This window comes from Ovis canadensis, chromosome 11 (assembly GCF_042477335.2).
Source record: "Ovis canadensis isolate MfBH-ARS-UI-01 breed Bighorn chromosome 11, ARS-UI_OviCan_v2, whole genome shotgun sequence".
NCBI lineage: Eukaryota > Metazoa > Chordata > Mammalia > Artiodactyla > Bovidae > Ovis > Ovis canadensis.
In genome coordinates, this window is record NC_091255.1 from 62,205,530 (window position 1) to 62,217,320 (window position 11,791).

Sequence of the window (11,791 nt, forward strand, 5' to 3'; positions counted from 1 at the left end):
GAAAAGCTCCCTCCCTGCCGCCCCTGCCCCTGCTGCCTGGGCCCAGGCAAGCCCTGGGCCCCAGCTTTCCGGAGTGTTTTGAGTCCAGACCCGAAGGAGATGGGAAAAGGTGTTTGGCCAAGGGGACCTTTCTAATGCTCATCACGAAGCACCTCTGCCTGCCTAGTCACAGCCTGACCCCGCCTAATTCCTGAGCCCGGAAATAGGGAAGCCACTTGTCCAGGTGGAAAAGTGACCCAGCGCCCCAGGGAGAAAGGGGGAGTCTGACCTCAAAAGGGAACATCTGTCCTCCGACTTATTTCCTGGAACAGGAAGGGTTTGGAGCAGCGTGTCTCCGTGGATCCGCCCCCTGCACTGTGATCCGAGGCAGACAGCAGGGCCTCAGTGCCTGTCCACCAGGGTCTCCCTGCCGTGTGGCCGCTGGTGACCCAAGTGCCACGGCCACTGAGGAAGCCTTCCGTGGCTGCAGGAGGGAGATCCGACACCCCTCCAGTCAAGACCCATTCAGGCTCGGCTCATCGAGGGTGTGTGTCCACACACAGGCCCAAAGGAAGTCTTTGCCAGGCAAAAGCAAACAGGAAGAACATGTCTGTGTGTTCTATTCTCCAATGACCTTTTAAATATGTGACAAACAGTTAAAACAAAAGGCCATTTAGCTTTTATGCCTGTGATTCGTGGTGTCTATTCCAGTTAATTACAGTGATTTTAAAACATCTGCATTTAATAAAAAACCTTCCTTTCCCCCTCTTCTCTGTTCACTGCCCCCCCAACCCCCGCATCCCAATCTTTCTTCAGGCCACTGGGCTAACGCAGTAATTATCATCTCCACCAACCATGCCATAGCATCAAACGAACACGAAGAGACTTCTGGAGGCTATGAGAACAGACTGAGGCTTGGGAGGGAAGGAGCTGGTGGCCAGAGTAATGGGGAGGTAGGGGAGGAGGGACAGAGAAGGGAGGGGGCTTGAGCAGGTTGCTTAACCCAGCTGGGAGGATGGTGCTGGTAGCGTCTTATTGGAGAGGCCCCTGAATTCAGACTCTGCCTGGCTCCCCTCCCACCATATCCAGCCTCCTTGTAGGTCAGGATGCTTGAGAGAGAATGGTCCTGCCTCTGTACCTCTTTAAACTTGGAGCTGAAAAAAAGCTTTAGCGTTCGGAGGTGCTTTTTCTCAAAGCAGGAAGGGAGGCAGGATCAGAGAATGAGTTCTCAGTGGGATGCAGGCCGCCCTGCTGGGCCTTGCTGCCACCTGCGGGGACCAGGCTCAGATAAAACCCCAGGGGTCAGACCCCTGGCTGGGGAGTGAGGGGGAGAAGAGGCGACCCCACCAGATTCCCTGAGTGGAGGCTCACTAGCCTTAGCACATTTCACACCCGCTGGAGGAGGGGGTGTGCCTGCCAGCCTGCACCCCCGAGAGGAGAGGTGGAAGGAGACTCAGGAAAGCCAACCTCTGGGGGGTGGGGTGCTCGCTCCAGGAGGAAGAAGACCTTTCTTCAGTTCCTTGAATGCAAATTTCTATCCCACCCCATTCCCTGTTCCTACTGTCCTCCCCGCACCCTGCTATTTTTCTTCATCGTTGCTACCAAAGCATCAGGTTTATTTCCTGCAAGCGGGCTGTGACTGCTGCTGTCGAGCTCACCATCTATGGACAGCTCGATCGGTGCTGGCAGAGCGTTCGGCAACATGGCCTTTGCATGGTCGGGGCATCTGGCCTGCATCTGACCAGCTCCACATGCCACGATCTGCATAGGCAGTACGTGATGCTGGGGATGGGTGCGGTGGTCTCGTTTCATTTCAAACTCCTTTGGTGCACCCCCCCCCCCCACCTTGGTCCTCCTCCACTGCCCCATCCCAGCCTCCTGCCGGCCCCTTCCAAGCCCCTTTCATTCTGAGCTGAGGGCTTCCTGCCACATCCTTCGGCCTTTCCTGGAAGGTGCCATGAACCTCTCTCTCTTTTTTCCTTTTTTTCATGAACCTCTTTCTTGAATTCACGCCAACCTGGATCTCCCTCTAGGACCCCTGTACCCCCATCCCATCTGTACCTCTGTCCCGCCCCACACTTACACCCCCATGGAAAGAGATTCCTGGACAGCCCCCTCCCATGGATACTTCTAGGCTGACGGCTGCCCAGGGTCCTAGTCCTTCTTCCGCTGAAGCCACTCCGCCATCGCCATCATCAGCTGACCCTGCTTCCCTTCTCTTTCCATCATGGCAGCACCCTGACTGTGTCTCCAACCTCACCGCCCCTTGTGTGACGATTGTGCCATCGCCCTGACCTCCACCCTCCCTGCTTTCCCCCCTCGTTCCCCCCATTCTCTGCTCTGGCCACAGCACAGCTGGGTTTCTGTCCCCAAGATCTGCTCCCCTCATGTTTTCTCTCCTCTCCCTGATTCTTCAACTGCCCCTGAGACGGTTGGCCACTCCTGGGCCTCCCCAGCTTTCCAGTCCAGCCTGGACCTTACTCCTGAGGCTTAAGACTCATCAACACAGCCTTTCTTCACCCAGCAGACAGTGGCTCACCTGCCCTGCCATGTCCCAAACTCCCGCCAATGGAGTCATCAATTTTCCCAGGCAGCAAGGTGCAGTTCAAGTCAGTGGGCCTTACCAGCTGTAAGACCTCTGACGTGTCCTTGGCCTCTGGAGCCTCCGCATCCTCACCCGTAAAGTAGAGACAGTGAGCGCTGCCTCGTGGAGCTGGTGCAGGTGCGTGAAGGCCCGCCTGCTGCCTGCAGGATGGCTGGTGCAGGGGCCAGGGCAGAGGATATGCTCAGGGAACAACTGTACCCTGTCTCCTTTCATGGCACCAACTCACAACTTTGCATTACAGGTACTGGCGATGATGTTTGTCTCTGCCTCCAGGTTTCCAGCCCCCGAAGAGAAGGGACCAAGTCTTTGATCACACTTGTAGTGTCGGGAACTTTTGATGGAGTGCCTTGGGCATGGTTGCTGTTTAGTTGCTAAGTAGTGTCCAACTCTTTTGTTACCCCATGGACTGTAGCCCACCAGGCTCCTCTGTCCACAGGATTTCCCAGGCAAGAATACTAGAGTGGGTTGCCATTTCCTCCTCCAGGGGATCTTCCTGACCCAGGGATTGAACCTGCATCTTTTGCATCGGCAGGAGGATTTTTAACTGCTGAGTCACTGGGGAAGCCACTTTGTGTGTCGTTGGTATTTAATACGTGACATTGAATTGAGGTGATTCAAATCTGGAAGTGGAAGTCACTCAGTCGTGTCCGACTCTTTGCAACCCCATGGACTGTCCATGGAATTCTCTAGGCCAGAATACTGGAGTAGGTAGCCTTTCCCTTCTCCAGGGGATCTTCCCAACCCAGGGATCGAACCCAGGTCTCCCGAATTGCAGGCGTATTCTTTACCAGCTGAGCCACAAGGGAAGCCCTAACCAAATTTTGGTGGTAAGGAGTCTGGGTTGAGTTGACCTCAGAGTGTTCTGATGAGGACCTCAAGTGAGAACTGACAAATGTACCCAGCCTCTTACCACCAGGAGCAGGGAGGGCCGCACTGACGAGGTGGCCGGGCAATGCTGGCTATCAGCCAAGACCTGTCTCCTAGAAGGGCAGTGTGAAACTTCAGACCTTTCTTTTGGCGTGTGGACTCACAGCTAATTGACGAGTGCATGTCCTGAGCGTAGCCGCTAAGATTTTCCATGACGTCAGCAGGACCCAACAACATCCTGGTTTGTTCCAGAGCTTCAGGGCATTGGCTCCTGAGGACAAGTCATTGGCTGTGGAGAGCTGACGGATCAGTGTGAAGGCTCCTGCTCGAGGCAACCTAGGACCTAATGAGAATCGGCATTGTTTAGTGCTGAGCACGGTGGGCACTTAATAAATGTTTCTTAATGAGAGAATGAATGCATGAGTGAGTGAACAAATGAATGAAAGGACAAAGTAGGACCGTGGCTATAGTGCGTGGGATCTCAGTCACTTTAGCCATGTCCTCTTTGCCACCCCATGGACTGGAGCCCACCAGGCTCCTCTGTCCATGGGATTCTCCAGGCAGGAATACCGGAGTGGGTTGCCATGCCCTCCTGCAGGGGAATCTTCCTGACCCAGGGATTAAACCCTCATCTTTTGAGTCTCCTGCATTGGTAGGCCGGCTCTTTACCACTAGCGTCACCTGGGATGACCCTAAAGGTGGTGGGATCAGTCCCTAACTGTGCCAAAGAGCTTTAGACCTTTCTAGAGTTTAGTCTGTGCTGTGTGGTCCTCTGAAGGCCTTTGACCAGTTGCTTATTAATTCATTTAAATATTTATTGAGCCCCCACCATGGACCAGGCTCTGAGATGAAAGAGTGGGTTGCAGTAGCCCAGCTCATCACCTCTGCAGGAGATCCTCTCCAGCATTGGAAGCATGGATGGAGCAGCATCCCTGGCAGTGCTTTCTTCCTAAAGCACTACCGCCTGGAGTTCGCTCCCAGAGAACATTCTGAGAGTAGTGTGATGTTCTCAAGCTTTTGCTCTTAGGACAAGGAGCTCCAAGTACGAAAGGGTGGGGGTGAGTTGGATTGGAGTTTGGCGATTTCAAAATCTCCAGGACTGATTGATCCATTTATCCCTTTGTGAACCATTTCTGAAAGAGCTTGTGGGGTCTGAGCATTACACTATTCTTGCTGGAACACGACCTGGCCCCACGCTTCCTCCATTCGATGCCAGGCCTCCCAGGTGAATCCCAGACACTGTCGGGCTCTGCTGACGTCACGGAAAATCTTCGCAGCTTGTGCAGGGGACGCACACTTGTCAATTAGGCGGAGAGTTGACTGCCTAAAGAGAGAGGCTTGAGGTTTTCAATTGTCCTTCCAGGAGACAAAGAGCCCTCTCCCCTGGCCTCTGCGGAGGATTCTTCCACAAATGGTGCTGGGTTACCCAAGTTCAAGGCTGTGAGAGGCGCCCCCTGCCCGTGTTCCGATGTGGAGACGTGAAGGTCAGGGAGCTGCTTCTTTGTTCCGGGCACCTGTGCCGGTGCGGCTACCTGGGCGGGAGGGAGGCGTGGGGATGCTGTCGCCCCTGTTTGCTCACTCGTCGGGAATAGAAATGACAAATGGCTCCCGCTGGGAACCCCGCCTGCCTTCCTGCAAGATCGTTTCTCTCTGCAGCGGGTGATTTGCATACCGACCGGGTGGGAACCCGCCTCTCTGAGCACCGCCCTCCCCTGCGCACCTCTCCCGTCTCCTCCCCGTCTCTGTCCTCCAGCCCAGCTCCGGGCGAAGCTGCCTGCCCCACGGGCACCTTGGAAGTGTGAAACTGTTAGTTGCCCAGTCGTGTCTGACTCTGCGACCCCGTGGTCTGTCCATGGGCTTCTCCAGTCAAGAACCCTGAAGTAGGTTGCCTTTCCCTTCTCAAGGGGATCTTCCTGACCCAGGGACTGAACCCAGGTCTCCTGCATTGCAGGCAGATTCTTTACCATTTGAGCTACCAGTGGGACCCTGAAAACAGTTTCTAAGGGGGCTCGGGCGCTCGGGACACTCCATTTGGACGTCCTCATAGATTCAGCCAGGAGGAGGAAAGAGAGAGGATGACTCATTGCCTGCCCAGGCGCCAGGTGCCCTCCTTGCCCCGGACTCACTCACCAGCGTGTCCCCTGAGGGCAGACAGCCGAGAGAAGCAGGATCTGAATTCACATCTGCTACAGGTCACAAGGAGGCCGAGGGAGTCAGGGAGGCGAGCGTGGGTCATGGTGACTAGTGACTAGCCTGGCCCTGGAGGCTGTGAGCAGGTGGCCAGTGGCTGGAGGTGCTGGGCTGGGAGGCTTGGCCAGGCTGTGAACCAGACCCTCTTTCCCCTTCCTGCTGCTTCTCTGCTTCCTGGTGACCTCATCCTTCCACCTACCTGGCACTGTCACACGCTCAGAAGCATCCATATCCCCCCACTGTGCAGGGCCAGTCGCTTCGGGGTGGCACCTGCCCATGGAGACAGTCACTGGCCAGTTTCCAGCCACTTGGGTGAGTTCCTGATTGAGGGTGTCCCTCCTGGGTAAGGCCAAGGCAGAAGGATTCTGAGGGTGGGGGAGGCTGGGCAGGCTCAGTGGGGCTGGGGTGTCCCTGGGGAGAAGGTTCCCGATTCAGGGCCAAGGCTGCATCGGAGACCCACTTGGACTCTGTGTAGCTGTGTCTAGGCCCTTCTTGCAAATCCTTTGCCAGCAGCCCTGGGGCAAGGGTTCTACCTGATAACTCAGTGAGGGTCTGGGGGCCTTTTGTTCTCCCCCAGGCCTCTGCCCCTGGGATCTCAGCTCTGCGCTGTGTGGCAGGGTGCTGCCTCGGGGTGCCCCTCAGTCCCCTGGCCCAGAGTGGGGGTAATGGGGTGTTAGAGGAAACTTTCCTTTTTCCTGGAGTGTGAGGGATCCTGCGAGATCCAGGATCGGGGGCATACAGTTCCAAGTGTGGCAATCTGTAAGCACTCTGAAAACAACAGCAACGCTGGGAAAAGTGGCTCTGCTTTTTGCCTTGTCTTGTTTTGCTTGGTTTCCCTGTGCCGCACGCTTACTTCCCTGCCCAGGGATCGAACCTGTGGCCCCCGCAGTGTGAGCTCAGAGTCTTAACCTCTGGACCACTGGGGAAGCCCGCTCTGCTTTTTGTTAACATCATGAGCAGCCTGTGATTCCCAAAAATGTCCCTTAAAACCTTTTCATGGGTCTAAAGTTCTAAACAATGGCTGTTACTGTTGGGTTTTAATAATATATCTGTAAGCTTCGAATTAGCACTTTTTTATTACTTAACCTTTGATAAACATCCCATTCTTTGTGGGAGTACATTGGGAAAAGCCCAGCGGTGTTGTTGGTTCCCACTGCTCATGTTCATTTGGGGAGTAAGTTCATGGGGGTTTGGGGGTCACTAGCGATCACTTTGGGGGCAGTTTGTGTGTCCCACCCCCATGGAATTGCATTTTCCTGTTTTTAAACAGGAGATTAGAAATAAACAATGACAGCACAGGGATTGCAAGGATGAAGAAACAGAACTTGACTTCCTTCAGCTCAGCCATTGTGTGACTCCACGTCAGGGCTTAAAATTTAAAACAGGGAAGCAGTGTGAACTGCGATGAGAAGTATTTATTTATGAGTGCCGATTTTAGTTCATACACGAACTGTTTTACTGAATTTGCATAATCTTTTTAAGATGAGCATTTCTTCTTCTTTCAAAGTGATTTCTTAAAATCACACATCAAAAAAATGAATGGCTTGGGGTGCGCTCAGAGCCAGGGGCCTGAAGAAATGGCTCATCTCTTTACAACACACCCAGCAGGAACTTGGGTTCTTTGTGAAGAGGGGTGCAAAACTTGTGTGGCCTTGCTATGAACAAATACCCAACACATGTCCTCCTGCCCCTACGTGAGGCTGCTGGGCAGGGCCAGTGGGATGTGGCTCAGTATTGGAAGAAAAGCTACCAGGTTTAGCGGGGGAGGTTGCCACCTAGAGCCTGCCAGGTCTACATGTGGGTGGGCCATGAGTGGTCTTAGAAAGGCTATAAACCTCTCTTTTCAAGGAGAAAGAAAAAAACAAAAGATTCCAACCAGATGCCATTCTGGAAAAGGCAGAACTATGGAGACAATTAAAAGATCAATGGTTGCCAGGAGTATGCAGAGAGATGAATACACAGAGTATCGAAGTTTCTATGAGGGTGAAAATACTTTGAATGACATTAAAATGATGGATATATGTCATTATACTTTTGTCCAAACCCATAGAATGTGCAACACTACTCATTTACTTAAAGTGAACCCTAAGATGAACTGGGAACCATGGTAATTATGATGTGTCAATGCAGTTCATCTTTGGCTAAAAAAAAAAAAGGTCCCACTCTATTGATAAAGGCTGTGCATGTGAGGGGAGGAGGTACATGGGGAATGTCTAAACCTTCTTGTCAATTTTGTTGTAAATCCAAGACTACTTAAAAAAAGTTCTCAAAGAAAAAAATTTAACACTCAGGGTAGAAAAAAAAAAAAAAGAAAAGAATGGCTGTTACACATTTTATTACAGTGTTATTTCCTAAGGCTGCTGGAACAAATGGCTACAGATTTGGGGGCTTACTGGTGGTGCAGTGGTAAACAACCTGCCTGCCAATGAAGGAGACACAGGTTCAATCCCTGGTTGGGAAGATCCGCTGGAGAAGGAAACGACAACCCACTCCAGTATTCTTGCCTGGGAAATCCCATGGACTGAGGAGCCTGGTGGGCTGCAGTCTGTGGGGTTGCGACAGGTGGGACATGACTTAGTGACTGAACAAACGCATCACACAGATCTAATGTTTCTGGAGGCCAGAAGCCTGAAATGGGTGTCACCTGGCCAAAACCAAGGTGTTGGCAGAGCTGTGCTCCCTCCAGAGGCATTTGGGGAGAATCCCATGCCTTTTCCAGCTGCTAGAGGTTGCCTACTTTCCTTGGCTTGTGGCTCCTTTCTTGTCTTCAAAGGACTTCACTCTTACCTCTGCTTTTGTCCTTACGTAGCTTCCTCCTCCATTCCCAAGCCTCCCTCTGCCTTGTTTTTTTTTTCTTAAATAACATTTTTAACATATCACTGTAAGTAAGCGCTTAGTCACTCAATCGTGTCCGACTCTGACTCTTGGCAACCCCATGGACTGTAGCCTGCCAGGTTCCTCTGTGTTTTGGATTTTTCAGGTAAGATTACTGGAGTGGTTGCCATTTCCGTCTCCAGGGAATCGTCCCAACCCAGGGATTAAACTTGTGTCTTCTGCACTGCAGGCGAATTCTTTACCTGCTGAACCACTGGGGAAGCTATAAATTAAATATCACTATATGTATTTATTTATTGCCTGCCCTGCACAGCATGCGGGATCTTAGTTCCCCAACCAGGGACTGAACCTGTGCCCTCTGCAGTGGAAACATGGAATCTTAACCACTGGACCTCCAGGGGAGTCCCTGGCTCACTTTTTAAGGACACATGTGATTACTTTTAGAGACCACCGGCATAATTCAGGTGAACTGCCCATCCTCAAAATCTTTAACCATGTGTTGCAAAGTCCTTTTTGCTGTAAAAAGTAACAGTTTCTAGAGATTAAGATGTTTGTGTGGGGGAGGGACATTATTCAGCCTACTACAATTATCTCCAACAAATTTGTTGTATAGAGAGCAGGGGTTAAAAATCACCCAGTCTGGATGTGAAATGAGGCCTTAGGGCTGAGGCCTGGCACTGGAGAAAAGGCTGGAGAACAGGTTCTGACTCAGGGGAGGGGAAGCTGCATTTTGCTGCAAGTCAAGTATGTGTGTCTGTGTGTGTGTGTGCGTGCGCATTTATATATGGGTCCACGGGTCTGATTGAGTGGTATGTGGAGGTTTGGTGTTCGGCTGTTTGTAGGGCTATAAAAGCTGGCCTGGCTCCAGGGTCAGGGCCATTGAAGCTCAGCTCTGGGAGGACCTTCTTGTTCTCATGATTATCACCTGACATGCATACACAGTATAGACCTGCTCTTCCATAAGTTATTGAGGGCCTACTATGTGCTGGCACTCTTCTGACACCGGAGATTCGGCAGTAAACACATGGATAAGCCCTGCACGCGTGGAGTTTATATCACATGCATATGTGTGTGTTTATTATCTGTCTCACCCACAGAATGCATGGTCCTTGAGGGCAGGCACTTCTCCTGTGAATTAGCCACACCCCAACTGGCAGTTCCGAGGTTGGTACCCTCGTAGCTCAGTCGGTAAAGATTCTACCTGCAATGCAGGAGACCCAGGTTCAATTCCTGGGTCAGGAAGATCCCTTGAAGGAGGAAACAGCAACCCACTCCAGTATTCTTGCCTGGAGAGTACCGTGGACAGAGGAGCCTGGCAGTCCATGGGGTTGCAAGAGTTGGACACGACTTCGCAACTAAACCACCACCACACGTGGCAGGCCTCAGTGACCATCTATTGAATGAGTTAATGTCCCATTGGGACCATCTCTGAGAGGTAAGAGTTTGGAATAACAGTTCTCCAAGTAAAAATGTCCCAATAGATGACATAAACGGATTTCCTTTTTTTCACGTTATTTATAGTGGCAATGATATTGTTTTTCTTTTACTGTTTCCTCAAGGTCTTGGAATTCAGTGTCTATGGTGGGTCCAAGTTGAATTTCTGAACAACTAAATATGGAAAGCTTATGGCTGAGCCTGTGATGGTCATTCATTGTTTTTGCGAACATATAATAGGTACCACGAAATCCAGCCAGGCTGAAAACATGGTCTTAGAAAAGTAATTTCCCCTCAATTGCTGGTTCAAAAACACCCTCCACTTGGTCTTCAAACAGCACTGCTTTCTAATGCTCCCCTTTCCCTAAACAAAGCATGTTTCTCTAGTACCCAGTCCTGCTGTCCACCTGGCTGGAGAGACAAGGGAAACAGGTGGGCAGATGCTTGTCATTGAAGGAGACGGGCATTTCCATTTTCAGGCAGATGTCAGTCTCCAGGCAAATTCAGCCTGGTGCTGCTGATTAGTTTGGGGGATCTTTCTGATTCTCTTTTGGCCCTGCAGAAAGGGATCCGGGCTTCATGTTTTGCCCCAGGTTTCCAGATTCAGTTCAGAATCTCACAGCCAAAGCATCGTGCCCCTTTAGTGATGCAAGCGATCTAGGCACTTAGATTTGGGTACCAGCTGCTCAGGGCTGGGGTGTGAAGAAGGCAAGTCCCAGGTGGAACATCTGAGTCACCAAACGACAAGCCCAGGAGAAGAAACGGGCGAAAGGCAATCATGTTAAATAACACGTACCCGTGAAATGGACATAAATTCAGGCTGAGATTCCATCCTGGGGTTCTGATGACATGAACCACAAGAACAAGGCTAAGGGAGATTTTTAAATGTCATCACCAGGCTCCTCTCTGGAATTACAGCTTAGTTATTTATTATGTACCGTCAGAAACATATATAAAAATTCCTTGTTTGCCGTTGCCGGAGTACTTTCAGCTTGGCTATCCTGCAGGGTTCCACACCATGTCACCATGTCAGTTTGAGTCCTTTGTAGAGTTGCCAGAAGTGGAAAGAGGATTTTTTTTTTTAAATAGATGTTATCTAGGGTCATCCCAGACCAGGAAGAAAGTGGCAAGAGGGCTGAAGTCCAGGGAGCAGAGTGATGCCAGTCTCAGCTGCTAAGGACCAGGGCTGGGGGGTGGGACATGCATGTCTACAAGTGGCATGATGGGAATTTGCTTGCTTTCTCTTTGTTGTTCAGTCGCAAAGCCCATGCCCAACTCCTTGCAACCCCATGGACTGCAGCATGCCAGGCTTCCCTGTCCGTCACATCTCTGGGAGTTTGCTCAAACTCATGTCCATTGAGTTGGTGATACCATCCAACCATCTCACCCTGTCACCCGCTTCTCCTCCTGCCCTTAATCTTTCCCAGCATCAGGGTCTTTTCCAGTGAGTCAGCCCTTCACATAAGGTGGCCAAAGTACTGGAGCTTCAGCTGCAGCCTCAGTCCTTCCAATGACTATTGAGGTTTGTTTTCTTTCAGGATTGACTGGTTTGATCTCCTTGCAGTCCAAGGGACTTTCAGGAGTCTTCTCCAACACCACAGCTCAAAAGCATCCATTCTTCGGCGCTCAGCCTTCATGATCTAAAAAAAAAAAAGCTCAAGTGTGTGTGGCCAGTTGACTGAGGCCACAGCTGCCTCCTGAGCTCAGTGTCCCTGAGTCTCCAGCTGTGTCCTTGGGAGAGAGGGATAAGTATACAGCTCGCCGGCTAACCTTGGCAGCCCCAGCCCGACTGTATTTCACTGTTATGCCCACCGAGCTTCCTTCTGCTTTTGGAATGGGGAAATTCAGACATCAATCTGGGCTTTCCAGGAAGTTTCGGTT

At 51.4% G+C, this 11,791-nt stretch overlaps 1 non-coding gene across 1 annotated transcript; it reads left to right on the top strand.

The window, feature by feature from the left end:
• The first annotated feature begins 7,187 nt into the window (after positions 1–7,187).
• On the top strand, positions 7,188–7,319 carry LOC138415581 (small nucleolar RNA SNORA11). The gene has a single exon (XR_011247330.1). It is a non-coding gene; the product is annotated as a small nucleolar RNA SNORA11 (small nucleolar RNA).
• Positions 7,320–11,791: the final 4,472 nt, after the last annotated feature.